General features: G+C 38.4%; 1 protein-coding gene across 7 annotated transcripts in view; it reads left to right on the top strand.

The window, feature by feature from the left end:
• Positions 1-460: 460 nt before the first annotated feature.
• LOC127419264 (neural cell adhesion molecule L1-like protein) overlaps positions 461-21,599 on the top strand; it is a 97,936-nt gene continuing 76,797 nt past the window's right edge. For 4 of the 7 annotated variants that reach the window (XR_007893632.1, XM_051660529.1, XM_051660527.1 and 1 more), the window contains exon 1: positions 461-600. The gene's annotated coding sequence lies outside the window, so the exon portion shown is untranslated. The remainder of the gene's footprint in view (positions 601-21,599) is intronic. The other 3 variants (XM_051660533.1, XM_051660530.1, XM_051660532.1) reach the window with 2 other exon arrangements.

Genomic DNA, 21,599 nt, shown 5'->3' with positions numbered 1-21,599 from the left:
TTGTGATTTTAGCATGCTTAGAGATTTAATATGCAACATTTTTCCCCCAACAAACTGTTGTTGTGATACAGTTCAGAGTGTCAGCTACTGCTATGTTTCTTTTTCTTTCTTTTTTTTATGAAACATTTGGTAGGCTGTTATTTAATTGCTGTAAACATACATTGCAATTCTGCTACACTGGGTATCTTAGGTAAATTGTGATTGTAAATATATCCTAAAAAAAAAGTAATAGGCCTATGTGTAGCATCACACAAATTAAAAGTGATAAGGACTTCATACAACAAAATCGGCAATATAAGTACTGATTTGATGCACACGGCAAGCCAGCGACGCCACCAACTTAAACTCTCCTATTACAATCAGCGACCCTGTCTGCACTACAAGCGCGCGGTTTGATTATAACTTATTTGGCTTTCCATACATGAGCGTTCCATTCGTGTCGCGTCGCTCTGCACATCAATATGGGAGGGTGATGGTGTTTACTCGTGCAGCGTGCGAAAAAGTTTGGAGTGTGATCCGCGTCTTGGTGTCATCCTCTTCGTCTCTCCTCCTTTGGCTTGTGACAGGAGTCTGCCGGAGCTTAACGTCGCTTTAAATCCGGTAAGGCACTTTTAATTAATCTGAGTGAACAGGTGGGAGAGAGTGCATCCCAGTGATTGATCATTATTAGTTCCAGAGTTCTTGATCAGAAAGTGCGCGTCACTGCTGTAACTCTCATCCATGTCATTTTATATCAACCTGCAAAACAGCTGTTTATGCCCGTGATCGCCCTTTCAAAAGCATACTATTTCTTTCTTTCTTTCTTTCTTTCTTACTTGTGGTACCATCTAAATGAATTGTTATAATTAAAGTCAATTAAAATATGTAATATGATTTAATCAACTTAACTACATTAAGTTAAACCAAAAAATGTAATTTTAGGTCATGCAAGGTAGAAATATCTCCCTGTGGTAATAAAATCACATTTTAACTTTTTTTTAAAAGCGTGAAATAATGAGAACCAAAACTTTATGAAACTATTCAAAAGATTTATGCTAAATTCAAGTTTAAATCTTCCAAATCACCTCTATGATAGCAATCTAACCAATTATAGCAAATAACTTAATTTAACATGATTTTGCATTTTAACATGGTTGGAGGAGCAAAGCAATGAGTGTATAGTGAATGTTTAGGCTCTTCTCAGGCACAGGAGAAAGAGGAGGTCGCTCAGGGTAGGGGCTATGGTTTGTTCTCTGAAGCTTGTCTATTCAGACTGCTGCAGCTTTTCATAGAGAAATAGGTCGAACCTCTTTCATTGTGACCCAACCTGACTGAGAGCGGGTAATTGGCAAATCCCGAGATACTCAAATACCCTGCTGAGAGGTTAATAGTAGGCTCAGCCTTTACATGGACATCAAAAACATGTTGAATTGCACACAGATAGGCAAAATGTCTTTAAGCAGCAGTGCACCAAAGACGAGTATTTCACTTTTGTTTATGTGCTTTCAATATGGACTATGCAAAATCACTATTATTGACAACTGTGCCTGTATCTCTTTAAGATGAAAGGTTTTCCCTCATTAGTAGTACAAGCTATAGTCTGCTATTCAGTCTGCACCATTGTTTATCTCTGGATGGACCTAAATATGATGTGTTATACTCTGCTCAGCAAGGAAAAGTTCTGGTAGTAAAAATGGTGCATCTACGTTATTTAGAGTCCCACAAACACCCTAATCCAATCCCCACCCCTAAACCTAACCCTAACCTTACCTTACAAAAATTAACCATGGTTTTACTACAGTAAATACCATGGTATTTTGTAGTAAAATCATAGCAACCACAAAATTAAAACATGATTACTATATTAACACCATATAATTGTAGTAACACCATGGTTAATTGCATTAAAACTACGAATTCCACCAAAAAACATGACTACTACAATATTACTGTAGTAAAACTATGGTTAATTTAACCCGGATCAAACCTTTCTCTCAACTCCCCAACTTTCACAGTGACCAAATCACTGCGAGGTAATCAACATTTATGTGTATTTTTATTTATTATTATAAGTAGTATTAAAGGACATATTAATAGTGGAGACAGGAAACAGGATGGTAAAAAGTGAGACAAAAGTTAGAATCTAACCCGGGTTGTCCACACGAGTAAAGCGCATCCACGCCATTGTTACACCCTATGCCACTGCAGCAACACTAGAAACAAAGTTTGTCTTCTATTTCCAGAAGACAATAGTCTGATGTTTCCACCAGAGTATTGGAATTCAAATAGCCACGCTGTGTGGAAGGTACAATACACTGTACATCTAGTGCAAATAGTGACTCTGATTTTTTAAATTCTGGACAAAAATAGCTTTAGGGGAGGGCAAGATTTTCAGTGAAAAATTACTTAAAGGAACAGTTCACCCAAAAATGAAAATTATTTCATTATTCACTTACTCTGTTGCCATCCCAGATGTGTATGACTGTCTTTCTACAGCAGAAAACAAATGAAGATTTTTAGAATAATATAGAGCTCTGTCAGGTCCTTATAATGCAAGTATATGGGTGCCAGCACTTTGATGTCGATCAATGAATGTCTTCTGATGCAAACTGATAGGTTTATGTAAGAAACAAGTCGATAGCTAGAACGTTTTTAACTTTAAATCAGTGTCCAGGGATCTGATGCTGTTTGAAATGGCCGAACTCTCACATGATGTTCATTCTTCTGTTGTAAATAAGCGCTGCTTCCATATTCTTTTGTGAACTTGCCGACGTGCTTACGTCATGCAATAGCTACGTGATGCGTCAACTGCTGGCAGGAACCACTTTTTAAAAGTCAATAACGTTTTAATTATTGATTGATTTTTAACACAAACGTATCGATTCGCTTCAGAAGACATTCATTGATCGACTGGAGTTGTATAGATTACTTTTATGCTGCCTAAATGTGACTTTTGGACCGTCAAAGCGCTGGCACCCTTTCACTTGCATTATAAGGACCTGACAGAACTCTATCTTCTTCTAAAAATTTGTGTTCTCCTAAAGAAAGACAGTCATACACATCTGGGATGGCATGAGGGTAAGTGAATAATGAGACAATTAAAATTATTGGGTGAACTATTCCTTTAAATTTCTGTCTTTTCCTCACAAAAAGCTTTTCTCATATGTCTTCAAAAGACTTGGACTATAGAACACACATGATGTACGAACTAACTGTATGATGCCTTTATGGTGCTTCTTTTGTTTTGTTTTGAGGCCACTTTTTTTACCTTTCGTATTCCATGGAAAAAATAGCAGAGTACATGAGGGTGAATGATGACAGAATTTATATTTATGTGTGAGCTTTTCTTTTAAAGTCATTATTTAGCTCTGTTATTGTCTATGATGCCCTTAGACTGAAACCCGATACACATAAATACCATATAAACCTGTAATCCAATTTTTCAACAGCTATCTAAATTCCACATATCTCTCCTCGTCTGCCGCCTCCACCAGATTTTCTCCTAGGTAAGGTCTGTGTTTGGATTATTGCGCTGTCTTAGGGATAAACTCCTTTGTGTGATTCCTGCTGTGGCGAGAATGGATTTGGATTTTGGATAATTTTCTAAAAGTCAGTGGGCAGTGGAGACTAAATTGTTCCCAGTAAACAAAGAGTTAATCTCAGATGGCAGTAAGCCCATTAAATATTATAGCCAATCTCCAAGGGCAGAGGCTGTTCATAATAGAGCTATGTAACAAGGTAAAAAGGAAAGGCGGAGGCGAGAACCGGCTTTACAATATAAATAACGATTTAATGATTAACTTAAACAAAAACACACAAACATAAACACATACAGGGCAGCTGCCTGTAATTCTCTCTCTCTCTCTCTCGAGATGCCACCTCTGGTCGCCTTTATCCCTCTCGGGCTTGATCAGCCTGATTAGGGGCCAGGTGTGCAGCATCATGGCCCTGCCCTCCACCCTGCCACATTCCTCCCTTGTTCTTTCAAGCCGGGACGCATGACGTACATCCCATGGCAGGTCATCCCCGCCTTTCTGGATCTGGGAGGAGTCAGGGCGAGGGATACAAAACAATAACAATAATATTTAAAAAGAGAGGGAAAGGCCAACACAGAGCGACAGCAGGAGAGAGAGGAGAGAGAGTTAAAAAACAAAATTTTACTCGCCGGTTCTCTGATATGCCGTAGCTTGGTCCTCGGCCACTCCTCTACCCTCTAGTGGATGACAGCCATGGCTCCCTGGGCGGATCGGAGGCAGTCCCCCGACCCCTGGCGGACGGAATGCCCCACTCCTGGCAGCGGTTCTCCCGCTCCAGGCAGTCAGCCAGGAGCCCCTCCCCGCTCACAGTCGGCGGTCCTCTCGACCCCGCCATGTTCTAGTGGCTGGTAGGGGTCTCCTCCGCCCCGGCAGCGGCCCTGACCGCTCCAGGCGGTCGGCTAGGAGCCCCTCCTCCCCTCGCGGTCGGCGGCTGTTCCTCCGCTCACGGCGGCCAGGCTCCTCCGTCCCTCGGTATCTTGTCCATAGCAAAAATGATGCAGGATGAGTTTCACGCTTAGTTTAAGAATTATAATTGCGGATTGTTACTAAGTATGAGCAAAAGTAATAGTATTATGTTCTATAAGTAACAAGAAACTGTGCAAATGCCTTTTATCATGTTTTCCATCAGTACTGTCATGTAAATGTGTACTTGTAAATGTAATTGCTATGTTTATCCAAAGCAACCTATAATAGGCCTATACTTACTGCAGAGAAAGTCCTGTAGAGCAAACAACCTTCAGTACTTTTCTCAAGGACTCAGTAGTGTGAGGGGAACTCCATAGTTCTCCGCTTTGTGGATTGCCCAACCAGAACTTGGGCTAACGGCCCCTTTGCCCACCAAGCATGATGAGTGTGATAAGTCATTGGTAACTGCACTTTAGTTACATTCTCTGCATTTAAGAGGATTAAGAATCTGAATCTCACATTAACCTTATAGTAGCTCCGTTTTTTTTATTTTTATTATTAATATTGTGTTTAAGTTTAGATGGTAGCAGCTCATTAAATACAAACTTAAGGAGAATTTAGTTTCTTTAAGTACACTGCTACAAACTAAAAGTAGTGTATAAGAAAAGTTTAAGGTCACAAAGGGGTTTGTGCAGCCCAAGAGAGCTTCAAATGCACAAAATGTGTAAATGATCATAAACATTCTCAAACAAAAGTTCTTCTTGTTGATATTCAGACAGTGCAAGCATTCCATCTTGTTAGTATTCTAAAGTTAGCAGAAGGAGGGAGTCTTTTTAGAATTTTAATGTAAAAGCCTGCTTTTACATGCTGTTGTCTCTCAAACAGGTCTGGTCTATAGTGCTGATGGTGTCCTGCTGTGGGTTTCATAGTCAGTTCTGGGTCCTCTGGGGCCAAGTAGGGAACTCTGCCCTGCAGGACAGTCTTCGATAACAATAAAGAGTATCTGAGTATTTTTCATTCCTCAGAGCAGATGAATATGAATTGTTACTGAGCCTCTATTCCAGGCTGTTTGTGAAAGGAGTTATCATGTCTGAGATCTGGTGGAACTAGTGATTTGGTATGGTCTGCCTGTACTGTAGACCTGCTGCTTTGTAAAGCTTGGGATGATTAGCTGGATGTCAAGTAGATTGTTGCCAAATAGATCCAACATTTTTAACGCATGAAGTAAAATACAGTTAAAACCTAAAATAATGTTTAATAAGGACACACTTTTTCACACTGTTTTTCACTATATGAATCATTTCATTTATATTTACTAATATACAGTGGCGGTCCTGACTCATGGTGCCTGATCTTAGGAGAGATCAGACATGAGCCACCCCCACTCCAAAAAACAAAACAAAAAAAAAAACACTAATACAAAAAAACAAGCAAAAAAATACACCATTTTAACCCTTAACCTAACCTTAGTAACAGCAAGTGAGACTCACTAGACAGATTGCTGGGTGTTACCTTCTAGACACAGCTCTAGACTCTGCCCTGCTTGTTTCTGTCCTTGTCCTTCCCTAGACCTGCCCCCTCGTTTCCCTCATTATCTCAATTTGCCACACCTGCCTTCCTTGTTTGCCTTCTGATTTTCCCCTCTTTATACTCGCTGCAGGTAGCTGTCTTGTTGCATCGCTGCTCTATCAATCAATGATTCAACAGACAACATTTCTGTACGCTGGTACGTACCTCCAGAAACTGGTTTTGGACAGGCTACTGAGGAAACATACTGCCACATCATTGCTAGGCTACCAGCAACTGATTATCGCCATTTGGTGTCCTTTAAAGGTTACGTGTCTGCTTATAAGTCTAATCATCTAGAACAAAATCAAAAGAGTTTTGGTGATAACCAACTGTATATTTCATAACTAATTTCAATACTAGAAACAGATTTAGATACAATACTAATTTCTCACTAGAAATGGAATCAAAAGTTGGAAAAAGTGGAGAAAAAAAATTACATGTATACATGAATTGGCTATCAACTGCCTCTTTGTCATTTGTATTTTGTTGATTCTTGTATTTCTTGTCTTTTATTTTGAAAATTCTAGTTCCTGGTTCATACTTCCATATATAGCCTCCGAAGGCAACATTCCCCTTGTGTTCTTTGCCCTGTGTTGGATCATTCCTTGTGATTTCTTGTCTGAATGTGGTTTCTCTATGGGCTGGATTGTTCCTGGTGTTTTTTCTATCGCAATGGCTGTGATAAGCTGAAACGGGCTGTCGCGTTATGCCGAATGGGCGCGACAGGCTGCGACAGCGACACAATTTTTCTTTCTTTCTCAGCTTACTGTAACCTCCTAGACTAGAAAAACATGATGTATTGTATAATTCACTTTTAGTGTATCAACAGTCATTTTTGTTATAAAACAACTTCTTGGTATAAGTGCTACACTGATTTTCTGTCACATGAATGGGAAGATGGAAATGGGGTCGTGACTCCTCCTGCTGGCCGTAGCTAATGTAATTACCACCTCGCAGGGTTACAGCGGCTTCCCATGGCTCTTCTGAGGAGAGGAAACAATACTCTACAATGATGCAGCCCATTGAGTGAGAGGACAAGCAGGATCTGGGTTGTTGTGTCTTGAAACCCACACAAAAACATGCACGCAAACACAAATACACACCCGCACATACAATAGACACCACTCACAGCATCCTGTCCTCGCTGTGCTTCCCACTTGGAAAACGTCTTTCCCATTGACAGGCACAATGGCCTACATTCCTCCCAGTGCGCATGGACATGTTTTCTGGCACTTGTAGTGTACTTCAGTCCAATTCAGCTTGTCTCACACAGCTCAACAGTGCTCTCACTGTGTCCCAATATAGTATACGGAAGCACTGTGAAAAATTGTTTCATTTGGTGAACTTTTTTTTTTAGGTGTCTTTGTTTTCAGTGCTGTGTTTAAAGGGATGACTCGTGTTAGAGTTACCCAAATCAATGAACTCTTTGGAGCGACGCGTCAGCTTCAACAGCGGCACCATGTCGAGTTAAAGGAAGATGCAGAGTTGCTTGAAAAAATGGTGCACACTTCGTGTTCAGACATCGTCTGGCTGTCTGGTTATCCCTTGATCTGTTAAATGAGGAGAAGCACTGAGAACTTTGCATCTATTAAATATTGCAACGTTGACAGTGCCTGTCCTTTTGTTGTGATGTGTGTGTACAACTGGTAATGTTAATCTTGTTGTAAGTAATGTTATAATTTCTGGATGAATAAAATAATGCATACATTGATGGAATGTTTAACAAAATTAAAGTCGTGCGGACTTATTTATGCTGGAACTTCATCACAGTCAAAGATCTCAATATGAGATCATGAAATACAGGTGAAAATCCAAAGCCTGCATAGAGTTTGCAAAGCAAATTGTACTATACACGTGGGTTGCTTTTGGATATATGCTACCAGGATGGTGCGCCCATTAAAACACTTCCAGCTCACATTTTCATTTTCCATATTGTGTTCCAGCAGCATGTGGTCATTCATCCCATAAAATAAGTTGTTGATTTAAAACACAACTCCAAAAGCCACCTCATGAGAAGTTGGGGGAGGAAGATCACCATAAGCAAAGACGAAGTAATCACAGGAATATAGAGGTGGAGATTTAATTACTAATAATCTGCAGGTGGTGAGACAAGGGGATGGCGAAAACCCATTACATCATCGCCTAGATGAAAATTCTCAACAGAAATAATCAAATGCAAACTTGAAATGTACAGAAGAGCAGGTTTATTGGCACTTTTAAAAAATATCTTAGAGATCTGCAAGGCAAAGTCATAAGAATAAAGGAACGCACATCCATAATGCTCCCAGTCCTGTGTAAAGCGCTGTCGCTCCCGGACACGAGAAGTTCTTTAGAGCGGCGGTTCTTCTAGTGCTTCAGCTGGTTTTGCTTCGGGACCCAGATTTCACACTGGACATCAAGTGGCGACCCACCAAAGTACAAAACCTGAATTTAATGGATCCTGCATGGGTTACATTTTCTTTTAACAATTTCACACTTCACAATGAGTGCCATATTTAACATAGTAACCTGAGGTATATTAATTCAATTGTGGGATCTCATGTATTAGTAGTTTCTTTTAAGATTTGCAAAATGTTCCTTTTGTATTTTACAACAATACAAATAAACAGATCAAGTACCACAGCTGTCATCTGTCACCTTAAGCATAAAATTTCATGCTTACTGATTGTGGCACCTGGTGGCCGAGGCTGGTACCACATGCTAATAGGTAACTAGCAAGCAAAAAAAAAATAAAAAATTCTCGTGATGCCTCTTGAGGGAAAAATAAATACATTTGGAGATGTCTTTGACCGTTGTGACACCCTCGCTCTGTTTTCCGTGCTGTGTTTAAAGGGATGACTCGTGTTAGAGTTGCCCAAATCAAAAAAATTTTGAGAAAAAAAAAATGAAAGAGGAAAATAAATTTGAGAGAGAGAAAAACAATTTAGAGAATTTTGTTTTTAGGACAGGCTCAGGAAGGCATAAAGACATCTAATTATTATTATTTTTTTTCACCCAGTGAATTAAAAAAAAATATATATATATATATATATTTTCACAGTGCGGTTCAGGGTTCTGTAACAGAATAACCTTTTCGCTCTCACTTCCCTCCGAGGCCACACATCACAGTCTCAAAATAACACTGATTCTCAAACCACCCACCTACCCAGATTGACAAAGAAATAAGTTTCCATTTGTCCCAGTGCCATCCCATAACAAAACTGTACTGCTCAGAGGTTGCTCTTTCATAGCTTTAAGGGATAGTTCACCCCCCAAAAAAGAGAATAGAGTATAGAGCTATACAATTATTGTGGATAGCATATTTGGTCTTAGAAGAATTGGATCTCTGACTTTTGATTGCTGACTTCAGTATCTTGGCAGATCTGAGAACAGAGATCTCTTTTGAAACTCCAGAGGAGACATGTGAGGTTACTTGGGTCTTTTTGTTTTCAGAAGACAAATCTGAGAAGCAAGAGACTTAACTAAAAGTCCTCTCCTGTTTTTGGTGTGATTTCTTGCAGTATGACTGTGTTCTATTGAGGGAACAAAGACTATAATTTGACAGTCACACTTTGGTTCAAATGAAAGACTGTGGGCTAAAATGCTGGCTACTGTATCTTACATAATGCTGAACGGGAACAACAAAAGATCATACTCATTACAGAATAGCAAAGTATGAAGCATGTGACTGCTATTGTAAGACGTTTTTACAAGTTAGTGCTTGTTATATTAGGCGTGACATGGTTTATATTAGTGCCATGCCTTCATAGTCGAAAATCTTCAAGTCTACTGAGATAGAATACAACCAAGACTGCATTTAATACATATTCACTTGCAATGAGGATAAACATGGTTCATGCCAATCAAATTGTGTTTTGTGTGGTGAATTACATTCAGAAACCAAACACTCAGATAATAATTTTGCACATTGGGCATTTGCAGTCGTACATTTCAGTGTGTGATTTTTCACAACAATTTTATTTACTTCTGTACATAAACAATTTTATTACTGTGTTGGGTTGCTACTTGATATCCAATGTACAATCAGGTTCCTGAAGCAAAACCAGTTAAGAACAATTGGCATAGTTGTTCCAGCATGTGAAAGGAGCCAAATGTTGAAAAGATTTGTGACTACCTTCATTTTTTGTTCCTTTCACAAATCTTTTTATTTTCCAAGATCTGGTCCCTTTCTAGCTAAATAAGAGTCATATGCTAATAAACCCCCTCTCTTGGGGTCCCACTTCTCAATCTAATCTTCACTTCCTGAAGGTACCTCCTGAAGTATGTCACTTACAGCCCCTCAACACCTGTATTGACATTTCATTTTGGACAACGGGCCACATTCTCTGATCGGGATATGCAATCATAGCTACAAGTTTACACCTACACTTGTTCAAATAAATTAAGGTAATCAAACAAAAATATTTGAATATCATGTCTAAAATAAAGCCATAAGCTTCATGTCAAGACAAGAACACCCTTATTCTGGGTAAAATCACGTGGCTTTGAAAGGCTTATTGCTTAAAAAAAAAATGGTGACAAAAGCAATATGATAAAACACAACAATGGTTAATAAGTATTTAGATTTATTCATAATAATTATATAAACAATTAATCTGGCAAATAGTATACATAGTTCATAAGCCTAACTGTGGACTGATTGTGGTTGGCAAACAACGTAGCAGCTTGGTATATTAATATAGGATGTGCAGTCACAAGTATGTGTTTATCGAGCGGATGTAAAAATCCCATCCGAATTGATTTTTATAAATAACTTATAAATCTTCAGTGACAACTACAGTGAGCTAAAAACGTTGTTGATCGTTGGCATATTTTATTAAAGCCATCAGTCCGCATTATATATATATATATATATATATATATATATATATATATATATATATATATATATATATATATATATATATATATTTGAAGATAAAAAAGTGACCGCCTACTCTCATGATGTCTCCCTACACTCTTAAAGGCCTTGCATATGTTTATATAATCTGAGTAATTTGCAATAAAATAAAAATACTCTTTCTATACTTATATTCAACAAACTAAAATCAATGGTTTGATATATTTCCATTGTTTTTTTATGCGATTACGTCATTCACAATGCTTCTTGGAATTGTACTTCATTCCCTCATTGAAAACATTAAGGCCCTGATTTACTGGATCCCAAATAATGGGCACTAATTTGCTTGTGCAATGTATCAGATTGCGCATGCGCGTCGTGGGCGTTTTGCGGGTGATTTACAAAGAAAAATTGTGGACACACCTTCGAAAACTAGGCTTTTGCATGTGGTACTTGCACCAAATGTGTGCTCACTTACAGCCCGGCTGTCACTAAATACCATTTTATTTGTATTCAATATGACATTTATTATTATATTTTTTTTTATTTAGGATTAGATGATATTGTCATAAAATCCCTGCTATTTAACAAGTGTAAGAGTAGTTGATGAGAATTCCCATGACACCCTTTTCTTGGAATGTTTCAGAACGAAGCAAAGTGAATTCATAAAGAAGAAAATTATGTACAGTACACATTAAGCCATCGTGCTACTAATATCATTCACTAATATCATGCTAATCTGAATTTAAAACCACAATTATCCTGACTATGGCAAAGTTAGCTGCTCTTGAGAGAGACACAGGAAGCTGCACGCTACAGAACTTGCACTCCCTGCTCGTTTCACAGGATCAAGATGACACCTGCTCTGTGTACCTGTGCGTATCGGCCCACTTTAGTGTACTGGAAAGAACAGCCACTTAAAATAATTTGCAATATTTCGCCAGTTAAAACAGTGTTTAAAACACTGAAATACAACGTAATTTGGACATAAATTGTTCGTAGGCTGTTTTTATCTTAGAGTTATAAGAGTTGCATGATCATCAGTTATGATTTCTAAAAATAAAATAATTATTAAATAACAGAATAAAACAGTTTTTTTTCATGAGAAATAATTTGATATCATATTAATGCATGTCAGCAATGGGTATTCTGTGTATTCTTCGTTCTCAAAGTCTCTGTTTTGCCACAATGACAGCATGATGCACAGCGAATCAGATTAATACCTGCCTTTCATATTAATTTACTCTTGTAGTTTCTTTTTCTGAAATAACTTTCAGGCTTGATAAATCAATTTTTGTGGGTGCAGTTTCATTCTTTTGCATCGACACCACCCTTTATTGTGAACATATGGAGGCACGCCTCTAAATTGCATATTTATTTCGGGGAAACGCAAAAATTGCCAAGACTTGCTATATCTGACAGACGCAATCCTTAGAAGACATTAGCAAATCAGTTCAGACCTTTTTTTTTGCGCATGCATTTAAGTTTGCACGTTTCTATACACGCAAACCTTTAGTAAATTAGGGCCATAGTACACTGTCTTGTACCATTTGTCTTTTTTTGTCTGATTTTCAAATACTTTATTTTTTTGATGCTTCAAATCAAAGTTTGTAATGTTGTGATTCATCTTGTAACTGGTTGATTTGGTTCATGGCTTGGAACACTTTTAGGAAGAATTTTAAGAAATCCCTATGTACAAAATGAATGGTAAAAACACTTCCAAAACCGAGATGGCTGAAAAAGTGGGTGGGCACTGTTGCACTATCTTGACATTTTATAACTGCTATGAAAGCGGCACATTCAATCAGAATTTAGAGTCTGAACTAACCATTTTGTAATGAAGCAAAAAGACACAAGAGGCATGAGTCACAGTGGGTTAACCCCAGTTATGGGGTGTTCATAGGCACAACATGAAGTAGAACAATCTATTTTCCAAATCAGAATCGGAATCAGAATCGGAATGAGCTTTGTTGCCAAGTATGCTTACACATACAATAATTTGTCTTGGTGACAGGACCTTCCAGTGCACAAACAATACAGCAACAAGACAGAGATAATAATAAAAAAAAAAAATGAATAAAAATAAAAAGTGAATAGAAAATATAAGTATTTATAGAAATACAAAATAATACCAAAGCATTATATGTATGTATACGTATGTACAAATACAAATCTGTTATATACAAATGCATGGGAATGTATGGCAGAAGAGGTAGGGTATGCTGGATAAATATAAAGTAGTTGAAGTAGTTCATTAGCCTAAATGTATAGGCTTTTAGGCTGCCAAACAACTCAGCAACTTGGCACAATAATATAGAATTACACTGATGTGTGGTCACAGGGGTGTGAGTCTGTATATGTGTGTGCTTGCTATTTTACAATGGGTTTGAACATGGCTCGTCTATGGCTCATCAGATTTTAGAGCTGAAACTATCTGCTTTATAGTATAGTTAAGTACATGTATGGAGTATATTTGAGAAAGATCTTGAGTACAGAATATAGAAGAATATAGATATAGAAACCAAGAGAATTGGAAAATGCTCCATTGATCGTTGCGATTGTGACAAGATTGCCAAAACTCGGATTTACATGGAAGATGTAGCTTTTATCACTTGTCACTGCTAGAACACAGTGTAATTCTAAGAAGACAAATGTAATCCACACAATGCAGCAAAGCTGAAAACAATTTCCTGTCTGAAGACCTTTTCAAGTTGTTAAAATTAATATATCCTGAAGTCTATATTAATAACTATATTATAACTGAATTCTTCAGTTAAGCCTAATTAAAATATTAAAGGGATGGTTCACACAAAAATGTAAATTCTGTCATCATTGCCATCCATGGAACACAAAAGGAGATTTTAGGTAGAATGATAGCCTCAGTCACCATTCACTTTCATTGTATGTTTAAACAAAAGATGGAATAAAAATGAATGGTGACCGAGGCTGTCATTTTACCTTTTTTTGTTCAACAGAAGAAAGAAAATCTTACGAGTTGGGACAACGAGAGAGAGTGAGTAAATGCTGATAACTCTTTAGTCATGCATTTGAAAAAAATAAAAAATTAGTAGTAGTAGAATTTTATTTCCATCAGGGTTCCTTTTAACTTCCATTTAATTACAATTTTTAATTTAACCTTCAATATAAAGGTTGTGAGTGTATATAAAATTTGCCTTTTGAAGCATAGCAGAGCGCAGCACTTATGGGGACAGCATTACATCTTTAATGCAAAGTCCTTGCCTCAGTGAAGATTAAGTGTCCTCTTTAGGTGAAGTGTGTATGTTGTTTTGGGATACAGTTAGGGTTGGGTGTTTTCCTCAAGCTTTCACATGTGGCAAAAACGATAACACTGCTGTAAAGCCTCAAGGATTTCTGATTACTCACCACTCTCTCTCTTCCACACACTCTCACGCATGCAAGCACACACAAGTGTGACACACACCCCTGCTTGCACAGTGTATGCAGATACAGTACATGCTGACATATGCGCATATTGTGAGCCAGAAGTAAAAAAAAACAAAAAAACGTTCTGATGTGTAACACATTTTTTTCGATTGTGCAAGCTAAATTACCAGTGAACTGGTATTCAAAGGAAAGTTTCTGTGATAAACTGAAAGGAACATTCCAATTGTTTTTTAAAGTTAGCACTGATATAGGAAACATAGACAAAGGAAAAATTTGAAGACTATACTGGTCGCTCTTTTCCATGCAGTTACAATGGATGAGAACTGAAATTTAAAAGCTTCAAAAGAGATGAAAATGCACACTAAAAGTATCATGAAAGTGGTCCATCTGACTCCGCTATATATTAAGTCTTCTGAAGTCATATGATAGGTTTGTGTAAGGAGCAAACTGAAATTTTAATTCATTAAAAAAAAATTGAATTCAAAGAAATTTTACAAAAAAATAATATAATAAAATATATGTATACATACTGTATTTAATATATGAAATGTATGTTACTGTTTGTCTTTGTGTCTTGTTTTCCTTTTTTGTAATTGAATACCAATAAAGTTATTCGCAAAATATATATATGAAGTGTGTGCGTGTGTGTGTGTGTGTGTATATACAGTTGTGCTCAAGTTTGCATACCCTTGGAGAATTGGTAATATATGTGCTATTTTTAAAGAAAACATGAGTGAGCAGGAAAAACACATTTCTTTTATTTCTTATGGGATTCATATTCAACTGAAGGTTTTAACAGAATGGCACAATCATAAAACAAAACATGGCAACAATGAAAAAAATGAAATGACCCCTGTCTGCATACCCTTAGTTCTTAATACTGTGTATTGCCCCCTTTAGCATCAATGACAGCATGCAGTCTTTTGTTATAGTTGTCTATGAGGCCCCAAATTCCTGCAGGTGGTATAGCTGCCCATGCATCTTGGCAAAATGCCTCCAGGTCATGCAAAGTCTTTGGTCATCTTGCATGAACCACACATTTGAGATCTCCCCAGAGTGGCTTGATGATATTAAGGTCAGGAGACTGTGATGGCCACTCCAGAACCTTCACCTTTTTCTGCTGTAACCACTGGAGGGACAACTTGGCCTTGTGCTTAGGGTCATTGTCATGCTGGAAAGTCCAAAAGTGTCCCATGCGCAGCTTTCGTGCAGAAGAATGCAAATTGTCTGCCAGTATTTTCTGATAACATGCTGCATTCATCTTGCCATCAATTTTCACAAGATTCCCTGTGTCTTTAGAGCTCACACACCCCCAAAACATTAGTGAGCCACCACCATGCTTCACAGCGGGGATGGTATTCTTTTCACTATAGGCTTTGTTGACCCCTCTCCAAACACAGAGCTTATGGTTGTGACCATAAAGCTCTATTTTGGTCTCGTCACTCCAAATTACAGTGTGCCAGAAGCTGTGAGGCGTGTCAAGGTGTTGTCGGGCAAATTGTAACCAGGCTTTTTTGTGGCATTGGCGCAGTAAAGTCTTCTTTCTGGCAACTCCACCATGCAGCTCATTTTTGTTCAAGTATCGTCGTATTGTGCTCCTTGAAAACAACCACACTGTCTTTTTCCAGAGCAGCCTGTATTTCTCCTGAGGTTACCTGTGGGTTTTTCTTTGTATCCAGAACAATTCTTCTGGCAGTTGTGGCTGAAATCTTTCTTGGTCTACCTGACCTTGGCTTGGTATCAAGAGATCCCTGAATTTTCCACTTCTTAATAAGTGATTGAACAGTACTGACTGGCATTTTCAAGGCTTTGGATATCTTTTTATATCCTTTTCCATCTTTATAAAGTTCCATTACCTTGTTACGCAGGTCTTTTGACAGTTCTTTTCTGCTCCCCATGGCTCAGTATCTAGCCTGCTCAGTGCATCCACGTGAGAGCTAACAAACTCATTGACTATTTATACACAGACACTAATTGCAATTTAAAAAGCCACAGGTGTGGGAAATTAACCTTTAATTGCCATTTAAACCTGTGTGTGTCACCTTGTGTGTCTGTAACAAGGCCAAACATTCAAGGGTATGTAAACTTTTGATCAGGGCCATTTGGGTGATTTCTGTTATCATTATGATTTAAAAAGGAGCCAAACAACTATGTGATAATAAATGGCTTCATATGATCACTATCCTTAAATAAGAGTTTTTTGTTTTTTTTTGCATGATCAGTCATATTTTCAAAATCAATGCCAAATTTTTACAATTTCTACCAGGGTATGCAAACTTTTGAGTACAACTGTATATACACACTGGCGGCCAAAAGTTTGGAATACCGTACAGATATTGCTCTTATGGAAAGAAATTGGTACTTTTATTCACCAAAGTGGCATTCAGCTGATCACAATGTATAGTCAGGACATTAATAATGTGAATAATTACTATTACAATTTGGAAAAAAAATTTCAGAACTTCTTAAACTACTTCAAAGAATTCTTATCAAAAAATCCTCCACATGCAGCAATGACAGCTTTGCAGATCCTTGGCATTCTATCTGTCAGTTTGTCCAGATACTCAGGTGACATTTCACCCCACGCTTCCTGTATCACTTACCATAGATGTGCACTTCTCACACACCTTAGAGTCTAGCTGATCACACAAAAGCTCAATGGGGTTAAGATCCATGACACTCTTTTCCAATTATCTGTTGTCCAATGTGTTCCTTTGCCCACTCTAACCTTTTCTTTTTGTTTTTCTGTTTCAAAAGTGGCTTTTTCTTTGCAATTCTTCCCATAAGGCCTGCACCCCTGAGTCTTCTTTACTGTTGTACATGAAACTGGTGTTGAGCGGGTAGAATTCAATGAAGCTATCAGTTGAGGATATGTGAGGCGTCTATTTCTCAAACTAGAGACTCTAATGTACTTATTCTCTTGTTTAGTTGTACCTCTGGCCTTCCACATCTCTTTCTGTCCTTGTTAGAGCCAATTGTCATTTGTCTTTGAAGACTGTAGTGTACACCTTTGTATTAAATCTTCAGTTTTTTGGCAATTTCAAGCATTGTATAGCCTGAGCGACTTTGACAAGGGCCAAATTGTGATGGCTAGACGACTGGGTCAGAACATCTCTAAAACAGCAGGTCTTGTGGGGTGTTCCCTGTATGGACTGGTTAGTACCTACCAAAAGTGGTCCAAGGAAGGACAACCAGTGAACCATTGACAGGGTCATGGGTGCCAAAGGCTCACTTGTCCGATCCCACAGACACCCAACAAAAAATCTGGCACCAACAATCATCCATGAGATTATCTAATCAGCCAATCATGTGACATCAGTGCAGTGCATAAAATAATTTAGATAAGGTTCAGGAGCTTCAATTAATGTTCACATAAACCATCAGAATGGGGAAAAAATTTGATCTCAGTGATTTCGACCATGGCATGATTGTTGGTGCCTGACGAGCTGGTTGGAGTTTTTCTGTAACTGCTGATCTCCTGGGATTTTCATGCACAACAGTCTCCAGAATTTACTCAGAATAATGCCAAAAACAAAAAACATCCAATGAGTGGCAGTTCTGCGGATGGAAATGCATTGTTGATGAGAGAGGTCAACAGAGGATGGCCAGACTGGTTCAAACTGACAAAGTCTACGGTAACTCGGATAACCGCTCTGTACAATTGTGGTAAGAAGAATAGCATCTCAGAATGCTATTCTGAGAAAATAACTATAATTCACACACACACACACACACACACACACACACACACACATATATATGTATATGTGTGTGTATAGTTATTTTCTTTATTTTTAATATTTTATATAAAATAACTATTTAATTTTCTGTTGAAATATTCGTTTCACTATTTCTTTTAACTTAATATGATCAGCTCTTGAACACTATATTACAATACTTTCTCTCTATTCTGTCTCTCTGTTCTCTTTCAGTGTGACCTGACACACTGCAATCCAATTCTAGACCTGCTGTTAATGGGCTCTTTCAACTAATCACACAAACAAGAACAAACATACTCATTCATGTGTCTCCAAAATGCTAATGTGGCTGGACCAAACACTTTTTCAAGGAGTTCCCATGTCATGTCATGGAGTAATTCCTCACTTAGACAGCCATTAGTGTAGGCAGCCTACAAGCTAACAGTGGCTAACAAGGCACTGACATAGATTGAACCCATTGATAAATAGGCATCTAAACGCACTTGGCAAAAACAACGAAAACATCTCAGTTACGTATGTTACCCTGGTTTCCTGAGTAGGAATGAGATGCTGCGTCAGCTGATGCAATGCAGGTACACAAGTGGACATGTGATCTGATGTCTTTATACAGTCACGCCAATTTATTGGCTGATGGCGCTTAAGCAACACCCCTAAGGAGCAATGTCACGGGCTCCTTATAAGTGCTCGTTCAACAGTCATCATTCAAATTTTCTGCAAGAGGAACGAGCCTGTGCCCAAACAGTGTCTCAACACCACCTTCTGTAACCTTGGGGCGAAATCCGTATATGATGGATTGAACGACAGGGCATGCAAATGACTAACCCTCTTTAACAATGACAATGAGAAAAGCAGGGCCATTTTAAGAGTTTGAAACCCTTAAAACTCTAGAAACGGATGCCAAGGGCTCAAATGGGGCAACCAAGAGCACCTCATGAAGGAATGAGAACAGGGTGAAAATGTCTAAGCTTGCGTACTCCGAGCATTAAGCGAGAGACGAGAATGTCTACCAAATTCCACATGGCCTCCGAAGAAGGTGAGATTGACCACCAGTGTCTTCCCCATCGCCGGGACTGAAGTGAATCCGTGCTCTGCCACTCAACACAAAATCTGAGGCCAAAGGATTGGTAATCCTCACCGAATATGGTTGATCCCAGGACCTTGAAATCTCCTGATGGAGGTCCAGAGAAAAGGGAAGTGGCCTACAAGGTGTTGTCACACATTGGCCTGCTAGAAAACATTCATCCAGGATGGACTTTCAGTTTTTTTAACTGGGTCTTATCTGGCCCATCCAGGTGCAGCTTCTCCACTGCACATGTAATGGCATCACAGAGGGCAAAGGAAACCGTGGTGCGGGCCTCGCTGCTGGGACACAAATGCCCACATGCAAAATCGACAGATGACCGTCGAGGTGAATTAGGCGAGAGCGACAGAGAGAACTGAAGGTCAGCCCGCTGCTCTCTTTCCATCTCCTAGGCCTCTGTGCAGGCCTCCCAAGAGTCGAGCTTGCATGTCGCGCTAGCGGACACATGGCCAGAATGAACACTCGGACTGCTCCTCATGTGGACTGTCAGGACATTCATCATCTCGCAATGCGGGCAATCCGAGTCACGCATTTGCTACGTGTATTCTCGCCAGTGATGAACTGCGTACACGGAGGAACACACATTCAAAAATATATTCTTGCATTTCCACTCAGAAGGGAGAAACTAATCCTGCTTTGTCATGAGTCAGTTGAAACAACACGGGCTGAGACAGGATTAGTGCACTTGAAGTGAAGACAATTATAATGTCAAATGATGACAGTGATGATGCTGGAGTGAATGTAGCTCCTTAGGGACGTCACTTAAGTGCCATCAGCTAATAAATTGGCGTGATTTTATAAGGGCTTCAGATCACGTGTCCACTTGCATTTCCCCATTGAATCAGCTGAACCAGCATTGAGTGATCTCTGAAAGGGAACTAGCACTAGTTCTTAAGATCTTATGGTTTTGTTTGCTCAAGGTTGTTTTTAGTTGTTGTTGTGTTTTAGTAAAGAAGATAGTAAATGTTCTGCTTGTAATTAATCAGCATTAAAAAATTTCTTAATGCGTCCAAATGTACTATACTTTATATACTAGATCAATCACTTTGTAGTAGGTGCTTTAATGTCATTACGTTAAAGCATTGGAGCTGCAGAAATCCCACGTATTATTTTTTTTATTTTTGAGTGTGTGTGTGTGTGTGTGTGTGTGTGTGAGTAGCAGCCTATTAGATGTGTTAGATAAACTGTCATCTAACATTAAATAACATATCATGAATAGTAGCTAGTTTTAAACACATGAAATGTCTGTATCCCTCAAATAAATAATCTCATTTCATGTTTAAATATTTTACTCAAATTGTAGTGATGACTGCATTTGTCAAGCTTTTAAGAGTTTCAGGCCCTATTTTTACAGCCTGTAAGTGTAAATTTCCAGTTAACAATCTATATTTCTCTTGAGAGGCATTTGGTTTTAACTCCTGAGTTTTTGATTGACATGCTGTGGTTTCCTGTTTATCTGCTGTGGGTCTCTGTCATAACATGTAGTGAAGATAATGAAGATTGAAAAATGTTTGGGATAAATCAACAATGAAATCTCTGCAAGTCGGGGCAAAACAAAGTCAACCAATGCGTCCAGATTTTTCCTTATGATCTTTAAATTCCCCCAAATCAAATCAAATCAAATCAAATCACTTTATTGTCACACAGCCATATACACAAACACAATGGTGTGTGAAATTCTTGGGTGCAGTTCCGATCAACATAGCAGTCGTGACAGTGATGAGACATACCAATTTACAATAACATCAAATTAACACAACACAATTTAAACATCTGATATACACATAATTACACTCAACAATATACAAATAATAACATACACTGTACAGTATACAATACGCACTATATAGATACACATTATTCAATAAAAATAAAAATATATAAAATATATAGTAAATATAGAATGTACAGTATTGTACTGTATTGACATTCAGGCTGTCGGTTGATAGTAAGTTGTTAAAGAGAATATAATAATAATATAATTTATGACAGTCCGGTGTGAGATATAAGAGTAATAAAGTGCAGTGCTAATGTATTTGATCGTGGGAGATCAAGAGTTCAGAAGTCTGATTGCTTGGGGGAAGAAGCTATCATGGAGTCGGCTGGTGCGGGTCCTGATGCTGTGATACCGCCTACCTGATGGTAGCAGTGAGAACAGCCCATGGCTCGGGTGGCTGGAGTCTCTGATGATCCTCCGAGCTTTTTTTACACACCGCCTTGTATATATTTCTTGGAGGGAGGGAAGCTCACCTCCGATGATGTGTCTGGCAGTTCGCACCATCTCAGAACGTGGTGTTTTGTGTGCAAAGGTACCATCAAATTCTGTTTGTGCATACCTAATCTTATCTGAAACACAGCCAGATACAGCAGTTAAGGTGCAGAACGTCTGATTGGATAGCATTAGAACAACTTCTCTGGAACTCTGTCAATCCTGCACTTTTCACAACATCTTGACGTTACCATCAAAAACAAATCAGAAGCTTGTAGGATGTTGTTCTGTCTTTGTGATTCAGAGAAAATTTGTATTGCTCAATTACAGTCTTGTTTTGTGTATACAAAGAGTA

Source organism: Myxocyprinus asiaticus, chromosome 28 (genome assembly GCF_019703515.2).
Source record: "Myxocyprinus asiaticus isolate MX2 ecotype Aquarium Trade chromosome 28, UBuf_Myxa_2, whole genome shotgun sequence".
NCBI lineage: Eukaryota > Metazoa > Chordata > Actinopteri > Cypriniformes > Catostomidae > Myxocyprinus > Myxocyprinus asiaticus.
Note: the sequence above shows the minus strand (reverse complement) of the source record. Positions and strands in the feature narration are given on the sequence as shown.